The sequence below is a fragment of the Nuphar pumila genome, chromosome 12 (genome assembly GCF_984573655.1).
Source record: "Nuphar pumila chromosome 12, dmNupPumi1.hap1.1, whole genome shotgun sequence".
Taxonomy (NCBI): Eukaryota; Viridiplantae; Streptophyta; class Magnoliopsida; order Nymphaeales; family Nymphaeaceae; genus Nuphar; species Nuphar pumila.
The window spans coordinates 47827129-47850393 of NC_143260.1; the positions used below are offsets into that span (position 1 = coordinate 47827129).

Genomic DNA, 23265 nt, shown 5'->3' on the forward strand with positions numbered 1-23265 from the left:
CACACTGCCCTACTATGGATAGGGTCAACAGGCCTCTGGGGTATCTAAAATACATAGAATAATCAACCCCCAGAACGTCGCGTTGATGCCCGGACAATAGCTCTACCTGCGTACCAAAGGCGGGAGCGGTTAATTATCGAAACAATGCATTAGCTTAGGTCCAGCGATGCTTTGGATGTATGAGTGGATGACGTGTTGAGTCAGTCCTGCATAACCTTAGTGAAGGTGTCATGTTCGGTATACTACTGGACCGACTGGGCAAAGACCCGTGTTGTATCCGCACGACTAAGCGAAGCTCGAAGAGTTGTCCTTAGATGCGTGGGATACGGATGTGCTAAGTATGAAGACTTGAGCTAGACATCACTTTGAGACCCGGTAGAGGTCATGGCTAAGTCATGGAGACTTAAGCGGCTATTCAAATCCCAGCCCTGAAAAGGCTTGCTCTAAGTCATGAGGACTTGAGCGGATGCTCAACTCATAGCCCTGAGGAGGCTCTTGCGAAATACGCTAAGTCTTGGAGGCTTGAGCGTCGTTATTGCGCATTGCGACCCTGAGTGGTCATTATTGTATTTGAGTTGAATGGATGTATGACTGCATGCTTACCAGACCATTAGTGGCTCTGACCCCGTTTTATGGGGATTTCAGGTGTTGGACCTGCGTGACGATATGCGGAGCAAGGCGGCATCGAGTTCCAGGGTTTCTCTAGACAGATTTTGTACTGCTTCCTTTTATTGAACCTATACTACTTTTCTAAGCAGTAGTGTTGTAATAAACATGTGGTTTTCGATAAAATGGAACACTTTGGTGGTCAATGAGTTGCTTGGCCACATACCTGCAACGTGCTCGGAGCTTTCTAAAACCGACGACTCATTATCGTCTTATTCCGCTGCTAAAAGCTTTTCTAAGTTCCGCTGCAAAGAAAAAAAAAAGAAATTCATGAAAATTTTAACTTAGCTTTGTTTTGGAAATCCGGGGCGTTACAGAATTGGTATCAAAGCATGAGTCTGAGAAACCTGGTTCAAGATCCGTCATGTTTGCGGTATCGCACTGTAAGTATAAATCTTATACTTTCTCTGATTTTGGTATATTGCGTGAATAGATAAATGGCACCTAGGACGAGGAGAACCATGCCGAGCGAGGAGTCCCATACACAGGGCTTCCTGCTAGAGACACTCAACAGGCTTGCGTCTGCCATTCGTGAATCAAGGCAAGCACCAACCCCACCTCGCAATGAGAACCTTGGAGGAATAACATATGAAAGGTTCCTCAAACTCGACCCACCTGTTTTCGTTGGCAGTGCCGATCCAGAGCTCGCAGAAAGCTTGATCGAGGAAACAGAGCGTGCATTCCTGGTATTGGGAGTACCAGAGGATAGAAAGACTAACTTCGGCACATATAGGCTGAAGGATAATGCACGAAAGTGGTGGGATACCACTAGGATTATCCAGTTCTCACTTCACGAAGTCATCCCTTGGAATGATTTTCGGAGGGAATTTTTGGATAACTACTTTCCGATACACTCCAGAAATAAGAAAAAGATGGAGTTTCTGGAACTAGAGCAGGGTGGTATGAGTCTTATCGACTATACTACCAAGTTTCAGAACCTTGAGCGGTACTGCTCTCGGTTATTCGATACTGACCAAGAGAGGGCCGATAAATATATCAATGGATTTCGGGAAGGGCTACGATCTCGAGTCATAACTAGCATGCCCCAAACATTTCAAGCCGCTGTGGCAGCAGCTTCAAAGATTAGTGCAGACTGGGAGCGATGCAAAGGGGTCGTAGTAAAGCGACCGGTAGCAAGTAATGGGAACAACAAGAGGACGTTTCCCGGTGGCCAAGAATCACGACCAACTTTTTATAAGAGGGATTTTCAGGAGAACAACTTTACTCCACCGGCCGAGCGGCCATTACAGATGGTAGAAGCCAATCAGCCCTACCGACAGTCTAATTTTCGATGCACGAGGTGTAGCTCAGATCATCCCGGAGGGGTTTGTCCTCGCGATACAGGGGGTTGCCTGTATTGCGGCAAACCAGGGCATCGTGTAACAGAATGTCGCAAGAAGGCCTCAGATCTTCAACGAAGAAATATGGGATATGGAGGACCCTCTCAACAACAACGTCTGCCATTACCTGGGGCAGAGCAGAAACCTGTGGCAGGTCATGTCTATGCGGTGACAGCCGAACAACTCACGGATGATGACCATATCAAGGAATCTGGATACCTTGATAGATAGAGTTGTAATGGGTAAAAAGCGATTGAAAGACAAGATCCAATGAATGCTTGAGACAAGTGGTTTACGACCTTGTGTACGGTCATCTGGATCAATATGTATCCTTGCTCTCTAAAGTAATATTGGATTTGTTAAAATTAAATCTTAAGTGCTTATGCCCAACATTTATGGCTATAGACCACATGATTGAGAAATTAAGTTTGCGTAATTAGAACGTTAAAAGTTACTTAATAAAATAAACTATCGAGGAATTGTTCCCAAGAAGCGAGTCCTGTGAGGTTTTACATATTCAAGATCAGATCGTCTAGCCAGAGTGAGCCTGTGAGGGTATACAGCTCCGTGCGAGTGTATATGTTCCAAAACCAGTAGCTTGGCTAGTATGATTCTGTGAGGGTGTACTGATCCAATATCAGGTAAGTCTGACGAAGGCGAACCTGTGAGGAGGTACGTTTCCAATACCAGGTAGTCTGACAGGGGACTTATTCCAATATGGTTAATCTCTAGAAGAATGATCTGTGTGTACAAAATAGTTACACAGGATGGCTATATTGATAGCCGGTTGGAAGAACATTGATTCAACAAAACTATCGTGGTTGTAGCATAATTTGAACTCAGATATGAGAAGCATACCTCAATTGATCGAGAATCATGATATGAGGTTATGATTGAAATAAATATGATGTTGAACTAAGTGAATAACATTATGAATCTAACATATGGGAGAAATATCCCGAGTTACGCACTTAGTACTCTTAACTGAATTTCGCGGACGAAATTCCTTTAAGGGGGTAATGATGTAAGACCCATAATTTTTCAGTATCTTTCTGAAGAAATTCACGAGGCATTTTCAAGTAAAAATAGCATCTGAACCCGAAATACGAATCAGATCGATTTGTACGAGCCAGTTATACTTAGGATATTCGTCGAATTGCGAATATATGCTCAAACGCTCTGGAAGCCATAACTTCCTAACTAAACGAAATCAATAGATTCGTACGAGCCAACTTTCTTAGTTACGTCAATACGAAGAAAATGGCGTACTCAGAATTTTTCGGAAAAAATCGCCGGAAACCCGAAATTCTTGCGGGACCCACGGAAATATTGGTGGGACCCACAGAAATATTCCTCAAAAAATATCTTGTGGGACCCACAAAATATCCTATGGAAATATCTTGTGGGCCCCACCTCAAAAGAAACCTCCAGGAATTAAAATATAGCTCAGGGGTAAAAGGGGCATGAGAAAATCCAAGAGGAGGTGGGCTTGGGCTATAAATAGCCCTCCCCACTCTCTCTCTTCTCATAAAATCGACCCCCCCTCTCTCTCTTGCCTTCTCTCTCTCTCCTAAACCTCCCCTACCTAGCCTAGCCCACCTGACCTGGTCTGAGCCTGCCTGACTTAGCCTGAGCCTGCCTGACCTGGTCCTAACCCACCTGACCTGGGTCTGAACCCACTTGACCTGGTCAAAACCCAGTTGACTTGACTTGAACCTAGTTGGGTTTAAAGTCAAAGTCAAAGTCCTTTTTGGTCCAGATTCCGGTTTGGATTTCTGAACCCAGACTTAGCCTACTTGAGCTGAGTTCGAACCTGCTGAACCCAGTTGACTTGGATCGAACCCTGTTTGGTTCAAACCACTTAGGTTGAGTAGCTTGACCTACTCTACCTCTTTCTCAACTAAGTCAGCTTCATCTGACTTAGTCTGACCTCTCGAAGGAAGGCTCGAAGCCAAAGAAGCAACCCAGAGCCGTTTCTTCCACGATTTGAAGTAAGTTCGCTTCGTTGATCCATCTCTCTCAAGTATTTGACTGTTTGTATATAGAATATACTTTCTGAAGTAGTATCTTGCTTTAGTTCTTGATTGAGCCCTTTTTGGACACTTCGGTGTTCACCCGCTCGTCTCGTAACTATCGTCGGATATATCTATGTTCAAACACGCAGTATATGCGTTCTTCAAAATGGTATCTCGCTTTAGTTCTTGGTTGAGCCCTTTAAGACACTTCGGTGTTCACCCGCTCGCCTCGTAACTATCGTTGGATGCGGATCTAGGTGTATATCTACTGATTCTGCCGACGCGTCTTATATCGCACAGGCTATGTAATTTACCTTTGCCGTCGCGTCGTATGATGCCAAGGCTCCCTGTTTTCTGTACTTCCGATTACTGCACTTCCGATTATGCATTTACTTACGCCGTCGCGTCGAACGATGCCAAGGCTCCTGCTTTTTGCACTGTATTTACTTACGCCGTCGCGTCGAACGATGCCAAGGCTTCTGCTTTGTTATATATGTAGAATATTTCGTTCAGTTACACACCCTGAACAATAGTATATGCATTTCTTTACGCCGCCGCTGTATAAAGCACAGGCTTCTGCTTATACTACATATATAGCGCATAAATGAGCGTTCAAATGGAGATCAACTCCAAATCGCCCATGCGATTCCTTGACCGCTCCTCGTTCAAGATTCTGCTTGACGAATGAAGCCCCTATTGGAAAGGCTTCGCTTTTTGGCAAAATGCTCTTTACGTAAAGACTAAGTTAATTACGTATGGCCTGGCTATGGCCCAGGGTTCCTGCAACCTTGATGGATGCAAAGTACGCACAACGGTGCGCATCCATTTCCCGAATTAAGCGTGGCGATTTCCTACCAAAGAGGGGAGATGGCGCTGAAATGGATAAAAGAAACGCACGCTTTCTCCGTAAAAGAGAGGAAGTGCTGCTGAAATTTCTAAAGAAGCTAAGAATAGCTCAGAAAGAACGTAGCAGGATACTCTGACATATAGCAGAGTGCTACCCAGTTCATGGTTTGCCCTCTACAACGTAGAAGGGTTCGTCGCACCACTGCCGGTAGAGCAGGGGAGGTGCTGACAAAATGGTCGGCAGAAGAGCTGCCGGAACCAATGGAACGGCATAATGATGTCCGTTGATGGAACGATGACAGATCGGCTCGTATCCTTGTGCCTGCAAGGGCACCTTGCTCGTAAGGGCCGCTGAGCCGGAGTAGAGGTTGCGCCTTGGCTAGGTTTGGACTCGTTGCGTAAAAATACGCCGAGTAGCCGATCTATTTAGATCGAGTCATATGCATGCTCATTGAGAACGGTTACACAACCAGACTCGTAAGGGCCGAAGAGCCAGAGTGTGTTGTTTCCACCCAAAGAGGTGTGATGCTCGTGGTGGCCGAAGTGCCAAAGAGCGGTGTTCTGCATGCATATGAATAAGACTTAAGGTCGCACATACCCCGCGATTGAAGATCGTGTTAGGGGTACCCCCTCAGTAATGACTGTGTTGGGGAAGACTGAATGGGGTCGGGTACATACTCCCGTAGTGCTGAAAGCACGGGCTGCCTAAATGGCATGCAGATTCTGTCCAAGTAATTGTAAGACTGGCAGACCCCTTCAGGAATTATGCTCACTGTGGAATGACAGTGATGGTACAGCCTTGAGTGACATGTATTTTACTTTGGACCTGATAGAGTCCACGATGGCCTCAGTCACTCATGGGTTTTGGGGTCGTGGTTATCCTTAAGATCTAAGGATTGAACCCAACTACTGCAAGTAGAGGATGCATCCGAATATGGGCCTAGTAGGATTCTCCCAGTTGAAACACACTGCCCTACTATGGATAGGGTCAACAGGCCTCTGGGGTATCTAAAATACATAGAATAATCAACCCCCAGAACGTCGCGTTGATGCCCGGACAATAGCTCTACCTGCGTACCAAAGGCGGGAGCGGTTAATTATCGAAACAATGCATTAGCTTAGGTTCAGCGATGCTTTGGATGTATGAGTGGATGACGTGTTGAGTCAGTCCTGCATAACCTTAGTGAAGGTGTCATGTTCGGTATACTACTGGACCGACTGGGCAAAGACCCGTGTTGTATCCGCACGACTAAGCGAAGCTCGAAGAGTTGTCCTTAGATGCGTGGGATACGGATGTGCTAAGTATGAAGACTTGAGCTAGACATCACTTTGAGACCCGGTAGAGGTCATGGCTAAGTCATGGAGACTTAAGCGGCTATTCAAATCCCAGCCCTGAAAAGGCTTGCTCTAAGTCATGAGGACTTGAGCGGATGCTCAACTCATAGCCCTGAGGAGGCTCTTGCGAAATACGCTAAGTCTTGGAGGCTTGAGCGTCGTTATTGCGCATTGCGACCCTGAGTGGTCATTATTGTATTTGAGTTGAATGGATGTATGACTGCATGCTTACCAGACCATTAGTGGCTCTGACCCCGTTTTATGGGGATTTCAGGTGTTGGACCTGCGTGACGATATGCGGAGCAAGGCGGCATCGAGTTCCAGGGTTTCTCTAGACAGATTTTGTACTGCTTCCTTTTATTGAACCTATACTACTTTTCTAAGCAGTAGTGTTGTAATAAACATGTGGTTTTCGATAAAATGGAACACTTTGGTGGTCAATGAGTTGCTTGGCCACATACCTGCAACGTGCTCGGAGCTTTCTAAAACCGACGACTCATTATCGTCTTATTCCGCTGCTAAAAGCTTTTCTAAGTTCCGCTGCAAAGAAAAAAAAAAGAAATTCATGAAAATTTTAACTTAGCTTTGTTTTGGAAATCCGGGGCGTTACAGGTAGCTATTGATGCATGGCCCAAATTACAGGAAGCACAGGTGTATGTAAAAAAAAAAAAAAAATTTGCTGAACGTGAAGAAGAAAGAGATACCATGAAACTTAAGTGAAGTGAAATGATAAAGTATTAAGGGGATGAAATAGTGAGAGAGAAATGAGATGCTGAGAGGATTCAGAGGGATCAGTGGTGATATGCCACAGTGGAATGGGGAACATAATGACGTCTAGACAATGGGGCCAAGATAGAATTTATGCCAATGAAATTTCTTCAGGTGAGCCAATAGGAACAGAAACATTGGATTTGGATGTCAACTTCGTCAGAGCCCTAAGGGACTTGGGTTTCTCAGATAATTGTTGGTGCTGAAGGTGGAGGTGGAAGAAGGTGTAAACAATAGTTGAAGGTGGGAGCAAAAAGGCCTATAAGCTATTGTAAGCATAGAGTGCACTGGTGACTACACTGGAGCCAATGCCAATACTAAGCTAGATAGAAATTTGGCTTTTGCAATAATGACCAAGTCACTAATTGAAGACTGACGACTTGAACCTTCCTGGATTCTCCTTAGGAGTTCTTTGAATTCTATCATCTGAGGATCTAAGAGATGTTGCAAAATTCGTAGGGTATGGCATAATCGAACTTATGAAAATAGGACTTCCCGAGTCCATGAAAGTACAATCAAACTTTCCATCATCGAACCTGGGATCTGCTTTTGGATGTCCCTGCTCCTTTTATGGATGCATAAACATCACCCATTAACATACACACACAAGGCCTTACGAAGGATTAGGAGGCCGCCATGTCTATTCCAACTGCAGATTGTGAAGGTTTTTATAGTACTAAAGGTAAATCACCACAATTAGCAAGACATCTTTATGAATGTAGGATCACCAAGATGGTAATCGTGTCAACTAACAGCAATGGAGCGACAATGGCCCCGACATTGAGGATGTCAATACTGCTATCATTTCTACAACATTATTGAAATAATTGAATCACCAAGGATGAGCCGAGTGAAATAGAAATGCATGACATATCATAAGATTGCATTAAGTATGAATTAAATCAATTATATGGACAAGAGAATAATAAAAATAAAAAAAGAAAAAAAAAAGTTGTAGTTGCCATGCTGAGATTAATCCAGTAGGATGCTCGGGACAGGACATTATCATTCAGCAGGTATTCGACCAAGAAACATCCGATACCGATTTAAGGGAGATGAGATAGATATAGGCATAAACAGAAAATCAAGTTATTCTACAGGATATATGTGAATGAATTGCAGAATACACCATCGTATAGCAAAATGGGATACAAGTATGAAACATAGATGAGAGCGAAATCATGATAGGCAATAACCTTTGACATAAACTACAGATATACAGAATTATAACCACTAAAACATGAGAAATAGAGGATGAATATACAATACGAGGTGGCAATAACAAAAAAAAAAGGGGGGGGGGATATTAGGCCATAGGTAGCCATACATGATTGAAAGATGCATAAATGGGTAATGATCAAATGTAACTAGAGAAACTGATATAAAAGGATTTTTTTTTTAAAGTCAGAAAAAAAAAAAGCATGAGATCGATTAAAATCTTCTGCAGAACGGACTCGATCTGATACTGGATCAGATCGGGTGTCGTTGCTGGAGATTCTGAGATGTAAAATGAGATTTAAGTAGGTGGGTAGAGTTGCATGGATGAAGGGAAGGAAATGATGGTGTGTCACAGCCCAGAGCACAACAATGAAGAAAATACGAGAAGTATCATAACAAATTGCAAGCGATAAACTGGAGACTATTGTTGGAATTGTTCATTCCATTATTGTTGCACAAGGAGGTATTAAAATTGCTAGAGGCAATTTAAGACCATCCAGGATGCGTTAACAGGAACTAAAACAGAGAAGAAACCAATTTCAAAAAGGGAGAAGGAGGTGATTATTACCTGGTTCGTGGGAGCTGCGATTAAGGAGAGAGTAACGCCACCGGTATGTAGCCGCGATATGAAATCGATCCCTTCCTTGTTGGCCGGGGCTCAAAAGTCAGAGAGAGAGTTGCGGTTTTTCCTGGAGAGCGCAAAAGAGGGATTCAGGCAGTGCTCGATAATGGGCGCTGGATCAATGATGGCTGAGATGATCGATCCTCCAAAAGTCCAGTCCGATTATGGGAATTGGTGGATGTTTGGCTTCGCAGAAAGCTTCCGACAGAGGAAATCAACCCGATCCTTCGATTTGCTGGTGTCGCTAGATTTGAAGGTCTTGCTGCTTTTGTAAGGGGATTCTTCTTCTACTTTTGTAGGGGAAGCTTCAAGGGAGGAAGGGCGAGTTTCAGTCGTCGGATGTATATTCTGAAGGTAGCATTGAAGAAGGAGAGGCAGAAAATCACGACGCCAAAAAAAAGGAAGATCGATGTTCCTTAAGATGAAGTGGATATCTGATCTTAATGAAAACCATGGGATGCCCTCCAGAAACGATGGAGGCTCATTCTTAAAGGGAAACAGAGGGTTCGGGAAGAAGAATTGGTTGAAGATCGACGGTGTGGAGAAGATGGGTTTGTTGCCAATAGGACGGTGGTGAGGGAAGGGAAGAGCGTGCGGGAGAGGGGTCGTTACATAGTTTTAAGTTTTCCAGAAAGAGGACCCCTTTTTAGGATTTTTTTTTTTAAAAAAATGGTTAAGAAATGAGGTTTTTGGCAAAAGGGCTTCAAGAAGCTTGGAAATCCTTCGTTTTTCTTGTAACTTTTTCTCAATTTTTTTTTTTGGTTTTTATGTCATTTTTCTATTTTTTTGTACTTTTAGAATAAAGTCCTAAAGCTTTACGAGAAATCAAAGATTAAAACTAATTTTTTTGTGTTTTTGTAAAAATATTTACAAAAGGAAATTTTTCTGAGAATTTTAAAGCTATTTTGAGAAAATTTCTTCAGAAATGGGTTTTTGATCCGGATTTTGAGAAAATATGGATTTAAAGTACTGGATTCGGATCCGGAGTTGATTTTGAATATATCAATACGAATTTTAATTCAGAAAATCTAAAGAAATGACTTGATTTTCTTAGAAAATGGGTTTAGGGGCAAAAGGGTCATTTTTATAAAATCTTTTGAAAATTTTGGGGTGTTCACACATGATTAAGCTGAAATTCTTCAAAGTTGCCTATAAGGGCTAAGGCAATCTTTTGATAAGGGATTAACTTTGAATCCTTGACTTGCCATTCAGCATTAACTTGACTTATAACAAGCAATGAGTCACTAAAGGCATGTACTCTCTTGACATCAAAGTCTTGCAAAATCTTGAGGCCTTATATTAGAGCTTCATACTCGGCCATATTATGAGTACACTGGAAGTCGAGTTTGAGGGAATAAAGGAGCATCTCCTTTTCAGGAGTGATTAGCAAGATCCCAATTCCTATACCAGACATATTTCTAGCTCCATCAAAGAATAGAGTCCAAATTGGGGATTTCTGAATACTACAAATACGATCGTCAGGGAAATCATCTTCTGCTTTGATCTCTTCTGTCAACGGGAAATCTGCCAACTGATCTGCGATGGACTGACCCTTGACTGACTTCTGAGAAACATATTCCAAATCGTACTGCATCAGGAGGACTTGCCATTTTACAATCCGTCCAATGAGGAAAGGTTGTTCAAGGATGTACTTGAGAGGGTTAAGTCTTGACAGAATTTTGATCTCTGAGGCCATCAAATAATGTCTTAACTTCTGACACATCCATACTAAGGCTAGACATGTCTTCTCCATCTGAGAGTATCTTTTCTCATAATCAATGAAGGTCTTGCTGATGTAGTAGATGGCGTGTTCTATCCGACTGCCTTCCTCATATTGCGCAAGAAATCCGCCACAAGCATTATGGTTGACGGAAATATATAAAAGGAGTGGCTTTCCAAGTTCTGGTGGCTTCAGAACAGGCGGATTGATGAGATACTGCTTGATGCGCTCGAATGAGAGCTGACACTCTGATCCCCACTCAAACTTCACTTCTTTTCTTAGCAAGTGATTGAAGGGCTCGCATCTCATAGCCAAATTTGAGATAAAACGTCGAATAGACTGAATGCGACTCTGAAGGCTTCGCAGTTCTTTAAGATTAGTGGGAGGCGGCATATCGATGATCGCCTTTGCTATGGCAGGATCCACTTCTATGCCTTTCTTGCTGATCATATAGCCAAACAGTTTGCCTGACTCCACTCCGAAGACGCATTTCTGTGGATTGAGTCTCAACTTGTAGAGACTAAGTCTTTCAAAGACTTGGCCGAGAGCGTCGAGATGGTCTTCTCCTTCTTTGGATTTGACCAGGATGTCATCCACATAGGCATCCATGTTCTTGTGCATCTGGTCATGAAAGATAACTGCCATGGCCCTCTGATAGGTTGCCCCAGCATTCTTGAGCCCAAACGGCATGACTGTATAACAAAATGTACCCCAAGGTGTGGTAAAAGAAGTTTTGGATTGGTCCTGAGTGGCCAATTTGATCTGATTATAGCCTGAATATCCGTCCATAAAGGAAAACATGGCATGGCCTGCCGTGCTATCGATCAGGAGATCGATGTTGGGAAGTGGATAATCATCTTTCGGGGTTGCTTTGTTCAGATCTCTGAAATCAATACACATCCGGACTTTGCCATTCTTTTTGGAAACCGCCACGATGTTCCCCAACCAGTCTGGATATTCAATGGTCCAAATGAATCCCGCTTTTAACAATTCTTCAAGTCCTTCTTTAACTTGCGGTGCCACTTGAGGATCCATCTTTCTCAATTTCTGCTTGATTGGTTTGCAATCTGGCTTCAACACAAGGCGATGCTCGACTAACTTGGGGTCTAAACCTGGCATATCCTTATAAGTCCAAGCGAAGACTTCCCGATGCTGTTTGAGGAAATAGATGAGCCTTTCCTTCTCATTCGAATTCAAGCTGGAACCGATCTTGAGGATTTTCGGATCATCTTCCGAACCGATGTTGACATCCTCTGTTGGATATTGAACCAATGGTGATGGTTCATCCTGCTTCTGAATACTGGCAAATTCTGGAAAATCTTGAATCGTCGAGTCGAATTCTGCCAACCCTTCGATTTGCTCTGTCATTCTGCTGACTTCAGCCCCTGCCTTTGCCTTGCAGATTCTGACCGGTTTGGATTTATTTTGATAAAAATTGGTATTGATGATGAGCTTTTTGAGCGATTTAGGAGCCATGATCCCGGCAATCCTGAAAGCGTAAAGAAGGTTTTTGAGAAAAGGATAAAAGGTTTTTGAAAATAGCCTTTTTGTAAGAAAACAAAGAATGACAATTATGGAAAAGAGATATAAGCAAGAATTTGTGTACACCAAGATGAGAAATAGGAATCAAAATTTCATTGATTTAAGTCTGATATTTACAGACCATTGAAGGAAAGAAAGAAAACCGGGGCGGATCTTTTGCCCCTTACAAGATGACTCAAAAGGGAAAGAAAAACAGAAAACACTGGCATTGTCTTCTTCACTGGGCTCTTTTGATGAAGGTGGTCTTCCTGCCGGATGATTGACCCGTGAAACCTAAGCCTGTACCTTCAATATGCCAAGTGGGGACAATCGGCTCCAGAATGCCATCTTCATTTCTGCCCAAGCCCCTGAAGGGCTGATAACCATGCTTCATCAGAAGATCAAACCCTCTCTTAGCTTTTGAGAACTAAGGGAAAAGAGGGTGATTCTGGAAGGAAGTACAGTCGAGGTGCCCACCTAGTTTGAAGAAGTGAGGTCCCTGCCATTGAACCACTGCTGTAACGTTCTCTGTCGGCTGGACTTCTTTCAGCTTTAACATGTCCAAGCTTTCACTTAAATTGATTTCATCGATTTCCCGGATGCTCGGGATGTTGGTAGTGAAAGTAGGACGGGGAATCATTGGCTGCAGGAGTCGCTCTTATGGATCCTCTCCTAGGACCGTAGTGATCATGCCTCCCTTCGACCACTTGATACATTGATGCAAGCTTGATGGAACAACATTGGCGTTGTGGATCCAAGTGCATCCAAGCAACAAGTTGTATGTGGGCAGCACGTTGACCACATGAAAGAGGACAGTGTGTACCGAATAATTGATGAAAATTTTGAGAAATACCTTGCCCTTTGCTATCTGCTCATGGTTGTCAAAACCGTAGATCGTTATCGGATCTGGGGTATATTCCTCTTCTTTCAATCCCAAAGCCTTGGCCGTCATTTCTGGACAGATATTTAAGTTGCTGCCTCCGTCCACTAGCACATGAGAGACTATCATGCCCCTGATTCACACCACTATGTAGAGAGCGTTGTTGTGGAATGAATGAGGTTTTGGCAGATCCTTATCCGAAAATGTGATTGGCGCATTTGTCATTGCTTGATTGACAATCTGAGCCATATCCTGTGGCGTTGTGCTAGGCTTGACCTTGATCTTTCTGAGCAGGTCTTCTAACACTTGCTGGTGCTCGGGCGAAGCGTGGGTCAGATCCAGGATAGAAATGTTGGATAAAGCAGTGATTGGCTTCTGAACTGACCCTAAAGTTTCATCCTTCTTCGAAGCTGCCTTGATGAAGCGCTTCGGAATCTTGGGAACTATCTTGGCAATTGCTGCCGCTGCTTTTGCTGGCTTCTTGTTGCTGGAAAATGCAGTAATATCTACCCTCTTGGCGGAAGACTGTGCTTGATGAAGGACCAGGACCTGATGCTGATCCTGAATGTCCTGACTAGAACATGGCTGGATACTGCCCTGAAGAGAAAATGTCTGCTCTGTAATGACCGAAGCTGAATGATTGGGAAATGGTTTGGACAAGATTTCTGGTTGTTCTTCTTCATCCTCGATTAACAAGTTCTTGTCAATGTAATCCTGGATGATGTTCTTTAGGACAAAACAGTGCTCTGTGTCATGTCCGACAGTCCGGTGGAACTTGCAGAACTTATCAGTCCATTTTCCCATAGCAACGGGAGAATCTGCTACCTTGGGGAGTTTAATCATTCCTTTTGACATCATATATTCCAAGATGTCTTCGCGGGACTGTTCCAGAGCTGTGAACTCTCGGTCATAACTCCAACCCTCGTGTTTCAGCTTTTCTAACTGTTTTGCTTCTGGCTGAGGCGCTGACTGAACAGGCTGTGGCTTGACAAACTTCCCCTTCTGAGCTGCAGAGTTTGTCCTTTTGGCCCTGGAGTGCCCTGAGTTCTTGTTACGATTTTTCTTGCCCTTCTTGTTGCCAGAACTGCCGCTGCCCTGATTCGAAAATTCTGCAGAGTAGGCGACGTGTGCCTTCTTCTTCTGATCAGGATTCCCTCTGACAAAAGGATATCCTTCGTAAAGACCATTGTCCAGGCCGGTCTTGAGCCATTCAGCTCTTTCGATTAGTTTGATGAATGATTTGGCCGACGAAGTAGAAATGAGGTTCCTCAGAGGCTGGGCAAAGTTATTCAAAATGATCTGCAGGGCGTGTTCCTCAGGGATAGGAACCTTCATTCTGTTACAGGTGCTTCTCCACCTGTGGTTGAATTCGCTGGCTTTTTCATTCTCATTTTGTTTCAGTTTGTACAGATGATTGAGGGTTGGTGAGGCTTCAACATTGAACATGAAGCGCTCAATGAACAAGTTAACAACTTTATCGAACTCTCGTAGTTCGATAGGGTTAATGTGGTCTGCATACCACCTGGCTGCTACCCTCTTGTGAACACCCCAAATTTTTCAAAATGTTGTAAATATCCCCGTTTTTCCCTTTGCCCCCATTTTCTGGGTAATTGAGTCAGTTTTAAATCTAAATTCCATTTTGTTTCTCAAATTTTGTTGAAATTAAATTCATTTTACATATCTGACTCAATTTCGGATCCGGATCTACATCAAAATCCAAATCTGAGCTTCATTATCCAATTTTAAATCAAATTCTCAAAATTATCAAAAATAACTTTTTAAAAGCTCAGACACTTCGTCCGGCATCCGTTTGGATCCATCGTGTTATAGTTCTCAAATCGAGGTTTAAAACTCGAATATTTTCTCAAAACTTGGGTCCAAAACCATTTTCTGAAGAAATTTTCTCAAAATAACATTGATTTTTCAGAAAAGAATCTTTTTTTTTATATAAATATTTTGAAATTTTGTAAAATTAGTTTAAATCTCTTAGTTTTGGAATTTTATTTTTGAAAATATCAAATATATATATATATATAGTAAAGAAAAGAACAAAAAAAATGAAAATATAAAAAAGAAACAAAATCGGGATTTTTGAAAAAAAAAACTCTTTTTGAAAACGGTCTTTTAACTAAAACCATTCTTTTGCAAAAACTTTTGAAAAGACCATCATTTTGAAAACTTTTTCGCAGGGAACCGTCTTTTTGCAAAAGCCCCTTTTTACAAATTTTTTTTTTTAGGGTTCGGAAAAACCTCTCTCTCGAGCATCCTCCTTCTCAGCCGCAAGCAGCTACCCCTGAATCCTCCAGAACCTTCCCCATGGCCTCCATCAACCCTCTGATCCTCTAAACCGCCATCTCCATCTCCTCCTCCCTAAACCCTTCATCGCCAACGGAACCCCAGCCCCCATCTGTGACCATTGATCCATGGCAACCATCTTCACCTGCCCTTCATCTCTAACGGAAGCTCTTCTAGAGTTTTCCCCTTCTTCTTTAAAAGGAGGAATCCACCATCCATCAGGGACGGATTTTCGTCCATTGTTCCCCTTTATCCAATCTTCCTTTTCTTCATTTCGGATTCGGAAGGCCACCCAACAACCAGAAGAGATCCTTCCATCTTCCGACCCTCCTCAGTGGAATCTCAGCAACGAAGAATCCCTGCAGCAAGAGACAAAAGGCATCTACAGTGGAAGGGAAGAGTTTGGCTCCCTCATTCAGGTTCTCTGCATAATCCAATAAGCCCATCCCCTTTCCTCTCTATTTTCTCCGAATCTCTCTTTTCTCCTATATCAAATCTCTATTCACGCACCTTGGGTGGTATTGGATTGCTTATTGCAACTTCAAACCATCTCGCGCAACAGCAAATGGAAGTCCCAATTCCAACAAATTTTTTTCTTTCTATTTCTCCTTTTGTTGTTCTGCTATTTCGCCTTTTTTTTGGTTTACGGTTGCCAAATTCAATAGACCCTCATGGTTTGTTGGGATCTCAATACGATCCTCTCACTAATTCCCGACTTTACTTTCGGATTAGTTTTCTTTTTTTGAGGATCTTGGGTGTTCCGTTTAATTTTTCTCTTCATATATAAGTTGTTTTGTTTTGATTCCTATTGGCATTATGATTTCAAGCATCGGGTCATTCTCTTTTGATTAAATCCTCATTATCATCTGGTTAAACCACAGGTCTGCAAGCTTCCTAGCTTCAAACCTGCATAAAAGCTATGTTCCCTGGTGTTTTCTCATTTTCTTCGTATAAATAGGACCCCTGTTTCATTATATTTTGTTGAGGAATCTACATCCAGGATCAATATAGCAGGAATGTTCCATAATGTATAATTGATTTTCGCGACTCTAAATCCTAATTCCTTAAGCTTTGCATTTTGTTCTGGATCGTTGGATGGCATGTTACGAGTTGATTTCCTGTTTATATCAGATTTTCCTTTTACTTACTTTAATATGTATATTTGGTTGATCTTTTAGCTCTATTCTTTTCCTGATTATTCTTTGCATTGTATTCATGATTATTTACCAACCTTTAGCATCTAATCCATGTCATCGATTGATTTTGTTGGATTTCCTTGTTATTATGTCATTTCAATCGGATGACCATTTTATTCCACCTTATTCCATTTCTCATTTATGTTGAACATAGTCATTTGTTAATAATCTCTGCATTCTGCCTCAGTGGTTCTGAATGATCTCGTTGCGGCTGGGATCTAGAATCATGTTCCGCATGTCCATCTATATGATCCAGTCTGGTCTCGTTCAACATTTTACCCCTATTTTTGCTTTAGTTTTTTTTGTAATGCTTCAGTCTCAACATTTTGTTATTGTGATTCCTTGTGATCATACAGGCTTAGATCCACGTTGCATCAGATAAGCTGAAATCGTTAACTTAGTAACTGACGGTTGCAAGCTGAATCGCAGGGGTGTATGCTTTGTCTACAGATGATGATAACGCTTGTCTTGAGCTAAAATCCCACATGTTTTGACATATGATTTATGATATACTGTCCATGGATCCCACCTTTCCTTGATTAAATCGCACCATCCTGGTTATTAGATTTCTGGGGCTGGCGCTGGTGTCGAGCTTGAACTAAAACACCTAGGTGTTGTGAGTAGTAGTCAGATGGATGACATCGATTACCTGCCTTCAAAGGGGTAATTAATCGCAGATGCCTGATGAAATTAATCAAACTGGCTGGAAGATCTATCTGATAGTTGGGAGAGGAGCAAATGTTTCCTCGCTGAGGTCGTGTGTTATCATAATGAGGACTCAGCCACGACCCATCATAAAAAAAAATCACCACAGTTCTTTTGATTGTTTGTTTTGTATTTCCCTTTTTTTTTTTGTTGTTTGTTTCGTTTCTGATTCCTCTGGATGCAGGTACGAAGTAAGTGATTACATCTTCAAAAGCTGTAGCCGAGTCTGTTGGTTGCTAAAAAAAAAAAAAGAGAAAGGCTTATGGCACAACCTCTCCATAAGATTCGCATCGCATCCACCTGAAATGTTCTAGTTCAGTGGGTCCAAGGAACACCTGGCATTACATTCGTTGTTCTGCAACAGATTCAAGTAAGTATTTGATGGGCTGTGTTAGTGTTAGGGGAGATATTAGTCTGACTATAAGTCAATGCCTTTTGCCGATGAATCTATCATCTGTTTAGACAATGGGTTTGTTATGATCACCTCCCAAAATATTGCGGCAATATGACAACAATTTTTGTGAAGAATATTAGGTTGAGATAAACTGAAGTCCTTGCTCTCTCTTGTTGTAAGACCCGCAATTTTTCAGAAAATATCTGAATAAAATTCATGAGGCATTTACCGGTAAAAATAGCATTTTTCCTCAGAATGCGAAACGAATCAATTCCTGCGAGCCAGTTATACTAGGGATATTCGTCGAATCGCGAATATATGCTCAAACACTCTGGAAGCCATAACTTCCTACCTGAATGAAATCAAAGGATTCATGCGAGCCAACTTTCTTAGTTACGTCAATACGAAGGGAATGGCGTAATTAGAATTTTTCGGAAAAAAATCGCCGAAAACCCGAAATTCTTGCGGGACCCACAAAAATATTGGTGGGACACACAGAAATATTCCTCAGAAAATATCTGGTGGGACCCACAAATTATCCCATGGAAATATCTAGGTGGGCCCCACACCAAGGAACCTCTTGGAATTAAAAAGAAGCCAAGGGGGTAGAAGGGGCATGGAAAAACCCAAGAGGAGGTGGGCTTGGGCTATAAATAGCCCTCCTCACTCTCTCTCTTCTCATAAAAATCGACCCCCCCTCTCTCTCTTGCCTTCTCTCTCTCTCCTAAACCTCCCCTACCTAGCCTAGCCCACCTGAGCCCACCTGACCTGGTCTGAGCCTGCCTGACTTAGCCTGAGCCTGCCTGACCTGGTCCTAACCCACCTGACCTGGGTCTGAACCCACTTGACCTGGTCCAAACCCAGTTGACTTGACTTGAACCTAGTTGGGTTTAAAGTCAAAGTCAAAGTCCTTTTTGGTCCAGACTCCGGTTTGGATTTCTGAACCCAGACTTAGCCTACGTGAGCTGAGTTCGAACCTGCTGAACCCAGTTGACTTGGATCGAACCCTGTTTGGTTCAAACCACTTAGGTTGAGTAGCTTGACCTGCTCTACCTCTTTCTCAACTAAGTCAGCTTCATCTGACTTAGTCTAACCTCTCGAAGGAAGGCTCAAAGTCAAAGGAGCAACTCGGAGCTGTTTCTTCCACGATTTGAAGTAAGTTCACTTCGTTGATCCATCTCTCTCAAGTATTTGATTGTTTGTATATAGAATATACTTTCTGAAGTAATATCTTGCTTTAGTTCTTGATTGAGCCCTTTTTGGACACTTCGGTGTTCACCCGCTCGTCTCGTAACTATCGTCGGATATATCTATGTTCAAACAAGCAGTATATGCGCTTTTAAAATGGTATCTCGCCCTAGTTCTTGGTTGAGCCCTTCAGAACACTTCGGTGTTCACCCGCTCGCCTCGTAACTATCGTTGGATACGGATCTAGGTGTATATCTGTTGATTCTGTCGACGCGTCTTATATCGCACAGGCTATGTAATTTACCTTTGTCGTCGCGTCGTATGATGCCAAGGCTCCCTGTTTTCTGCACTTCCGATTACTGCACTTCTGATTATGCATTTACTTACGCCATCGCGTCGAACGATGCCAAGGCTCCTGCTTTCTGCAATGTATTTACTTACGCCGTCGCGTCGAACGATGCCAAGGCTTCTGCTTTGTTATATATGTAGAATATTTCGTTCAGTTACACACCCTGAACAATAGTATATGCATTTCTTTACGCCGCCGCTGTATAAAGCACAGGCTTCTGCTTATACTATATATATAGCGCATAAATGAGCGTTCAAATGGAGATCAACTCCAAATCGCCCATGCGATTCCTTGACCGCTCCTCGTTCAAGATTCTGCTTGACGAATGAAGCCCCTATTGGAAAGGCTTCAGCTTTTTGGCAAAATGCTCTTTACGTAAAAACTAAGTCAATTACGTATGGCCTGGCTATGGCCAAGGGTTTTTGCAACCTTGATGGATGTAAAGTACGCACAACGGTGCGCATCCATTTCCCCGAATTAAGCGTGGCGATTTCCTACCAAAGAGGGGAGATGCCGCTGAAATGTATAAAAGAAACGCACGCTTTCTCCATAAAAGAGAGGAAGTTGTAAACACCCCAAATTTTCCTCACTCATTCTCAAACAATCCTCCTCAGGCAATGCCAACCCTGTCAGGTCAGTATAGGAGTCAAACCCTGAGTCAGTTTCAGAAAATCACCATTTTACCCATTTTCATTAGGAAAATTACCATTTTACCCCTAGGTCATCCCGGACCCCAGTCAGTCGGAGTCAACCAAGCTCATTGGTCAGTTCAAGACAGTTAGAATATCAGTCATCTCAAGCTCATCTGAGCTCACAATGAACAGACCATTTTCATTTCTGACCATTCCTGCCAAAATGGGATCATTTCTTCAAAAATGAGCTCATTTCTCACTTGAATCCAAGCCAATTGTCTCTAAGTCAGTCATTCTCAGTCAGTCATGTTCCCCAGAGTCTAACTTGAGCTCACCAGGAGTTCAAGTGCTCCAGTTTCAGTTCAAAACCATTTCCAAGTGTCTAGGAGCCCATTTTAGTCCATTTTAGCTCTTTCAGCTGAAATTGAGCAGAGTTCAGTCAATTGAGCTAGTGTTCAAGCTTTGATTTTAGTTCATATCAGTATTACTGACCTTTGTTCTAGCTCAAACCCAGTTCAGGTTCGTAATTCACTTCACTCTAGTGATCATTCCGTACCATTTCTCTAAAAATGACAGCTTTTCTTGAAAATTCAGTCGGAAAGGTCAGTTGAGTCAGTGCCTGGTCTGTTCATTTGAGTTCTAAAACTCTAAAACCCAGCTCAATCCAGTTCATTTCAGTTTAATCTAGCTCAAACCCTAATTTCTAGTGTCACTCTAGCTTGGCAGAGCTCGAAAATCATTTCTTCAACCATTTTTTGCAAATTTTGTCAATTTTAACACTTTTTGAACTGATACAAGTGTCAATCAGGGTCTGACATCCAAAATTCTTCATTCAGAGTTAGCATTTCGCATAGCATTTCATGTCATTTCTCATCATTTCATATCATTTCTCAGCATTTCATAACATTTCATCACATTTCATTCCATTTTCGAAGTCCAGAACTCCAGTTTTATAAATTTCAATCCAGATCGAGTTTTAAAAGCTTTTAGAAATCAATTTGAAACCTTGGGTTTCCAAAATTAACATTTTTACCCCCGGGAGTCAAAATTTGGAAATATTTTCTCACAAGAAAAATAATCTGGATTTCTTTCAAAATCAAATTTTCAAATTCTACATTGGATTTGCTTCGCAATGGGGTATTGAACTTCAAAATCCGAGCTTGTTTCAAAAACTGCCAAAAATAGCTCGTTTCGGTTGGAAGCATTTTCTCGAGAAAAACAATATGGATTTCTTTCAAAATTACATTTTTAAATTCTACTCTGGATTTGCTTCGCAACGGGGTATTGAACTTCAAAATCCGAGCTCGTTTAAAAAACTGCCAAAAATAGCTCGTTTCGTCTAGAAACTTTCTAAAAAGACTATTTTACCCCTCTAATCGTCAAAATGAATTTCAAATGTGGAATTTGGACCCGCTCTGAGATGGCCCATTCATTTAATTTTCTATTTTATATAAAAAAAATGCTTCTTTTTATTTGTTTATTTTTGTTTTTATTGATTTTTATTTATTTTTTTATTTTTATTTTTTTAGAGAGGAGGTGGGACCCACAAGGTGGTCACCCAAGCCTCCAGCCCCACTTTTCATTTTCTCATTTTTTTCTTTCCCTTTTCCTTTTTCCCTCCTTTTCTTTCTTTCCTTTCTTTTTCCCTTTTCTTTCTTTTTCTTCTTCTTCCCTTTCTTTTCTTCTTCCCTTCCCTTCCTTCCTTTCCCTTCTCCAGCCCATTCACATACACTCTTTCCCTCTCTTTTCATTAACCCCTAAAAACCCTAAGTTGAGGCTGATTAAAGACCTAAGTTGGGTTTGGTTAAAAGAAAAGAGAAAAGGAAGCCACTTACGGCTCCTCTCCCATCTCACGCCTCTCTCCTATTCTCTCTCTTTACCTCCCTTCTTCTCTCCTTAGCTGCTACAGCCACAGCAGCCTTCCAACCTCTCTACAGCCACCTCTTTGGATGCCCAGCCATCGAACAAAAGCTGCAGCCACCACTAGAACGGTTCAACCATCTTCTTCCTTGCAGCCAGCAGCACCTCTTTGAAGCTCCATGCCCAGCAGCTCCAGATCATCTTCAACCTCCGACATCCTCTTTGCAGCTGCAGCAACATTCAGCCATCTTCTTCAAATACTCTAGCTTCAGCCAGCTCTCCATTCCAGCCACCATCCTTGCTGCAGCCCACCTCCAAGCTCCTTGCTCCAGCCAACAGCCACCAGCCAACGGCTTCTTCCACCGGTTCCACGCTCACTGCTCCAGTCAACAGCCACCAGCCAGTTCACCTCTTCTACACAGCACCCAACAGTGCCACCAGCAGCTGCCATCCACAGCCTTTCATTACAGCTACAGCAGCAAGCTATTACAGCAGCCTCTTTGACGCTGCAACCTCCTCCTTCAACCTTCAAACGGCTGCAGCCTTGTTCCAGCCTTCTTCACCGTGCAGTCTCCTCTATTCCCTTTTGTTTTCCCCAAGAGCTCCAACCATCTTTACTGGTGACATCACTTGTGGCAGCCAACCATCGTTCCACTCCTCCATTGCCGTAACTGCCCCTTAAGGTAAGACATATTGTATGTCTTGTTGATCTTATTAAGTACCACATGTTGGGTTTCTTGGTTGATCGTCGAAATGAGACCCTTACATATGGCTTTCATGAAAATGATGAGGAATTTGGGGTTGAAATTATTGCAAGGTAAGGCTTTCTTTATGGTGTTAGAAGGTAGGAAACCTTAAGTTTCTATTTTTTTTTTTTTTTTACTTTTCATGACAAAGCATGCGTAAATGAGAGGGTTCATCTAGCCGATGGATTGAACCCCTCATTTCAATGGCTATATCAAATAAATATTTCACCTCTTTCCTTTGTTTTGATTTTATATAGATTGTATAATTTAGGTATTTTTTTTTTAATTGATTTCATTAGATACATTTCACTTGTTTCATTAATGCATGTCCTATTAGTTTATACATTTTCCATTTAGCCGTCCAGTCTAGTCATCATTTTATGCTCAATTTTTTGTCGATAAATCTCAAAAAATTTTGTTATGTCTGTCTCTGTTTGTCTATGATTGTATGTCAAAAATATGGATCAGTTAGGATTTTAGAACCTTGTTAAATAAATCGAAAACCAAACTGGATTTTGGACCCTCCAGAAATTTCAATTTCTGCTTTAGCAGAAAAGAACCTCCGGCACCACCCTCGTGGGAGATCCGGATTGTCCTCCAAAAATCACAGTGTATTCATAATCAAATATACTGATGATCTGGAAATTTTGAGGTTTTTCCAGTGAGTTTTGACCTCTGTAAAAAATCGGATTTCTCAGACCCCTGGGAAAATCTCGATTTTCTTTTGTCAGGATATAGACAGATCTTAATGCACCGACTCCTCCAAATCTGTAGTTCGTCTGCAACAACTTTCAACATAAAAGTTGTTCCTAACATAATTTCATATCATTTCCCAAAATTTAGGAATTTTTGGATCTGTTTCATTATTTTTCCCGGATTTTCTCTTTCTGTCTAACAGATTCCAATGTCCAGAAATTCCAGAGATTTAGGTCTCTGATAACAGTGTGGCCTTTTCCAAACCGTAACCTT

At 42.1% G+C, this 23265-nt stretch overlaps 1 long non-coding RNA gene across 1 annotated transcript; it reads right to left on the minus strand.

The window, feature by feature from the left end:
- Positions 1 to 21565: 21565 nt before the first annotated feature.
- Positions 21566 to 21922, minus strand: LOC149820878 (uncharacterized). The gene is made up of 2 exons (XR_016426772.1): positions 21716 to 21922; positions 21566 to 21617 (listed from the first exon to the last, which is right to left on the minus strand). It is a non-coding gene; the product is annotated as an uncharacterized LOC149820878 (long non-coding RNA).
- Positions 21923 to 23265: the final 1343 nt, after the last annotated feature.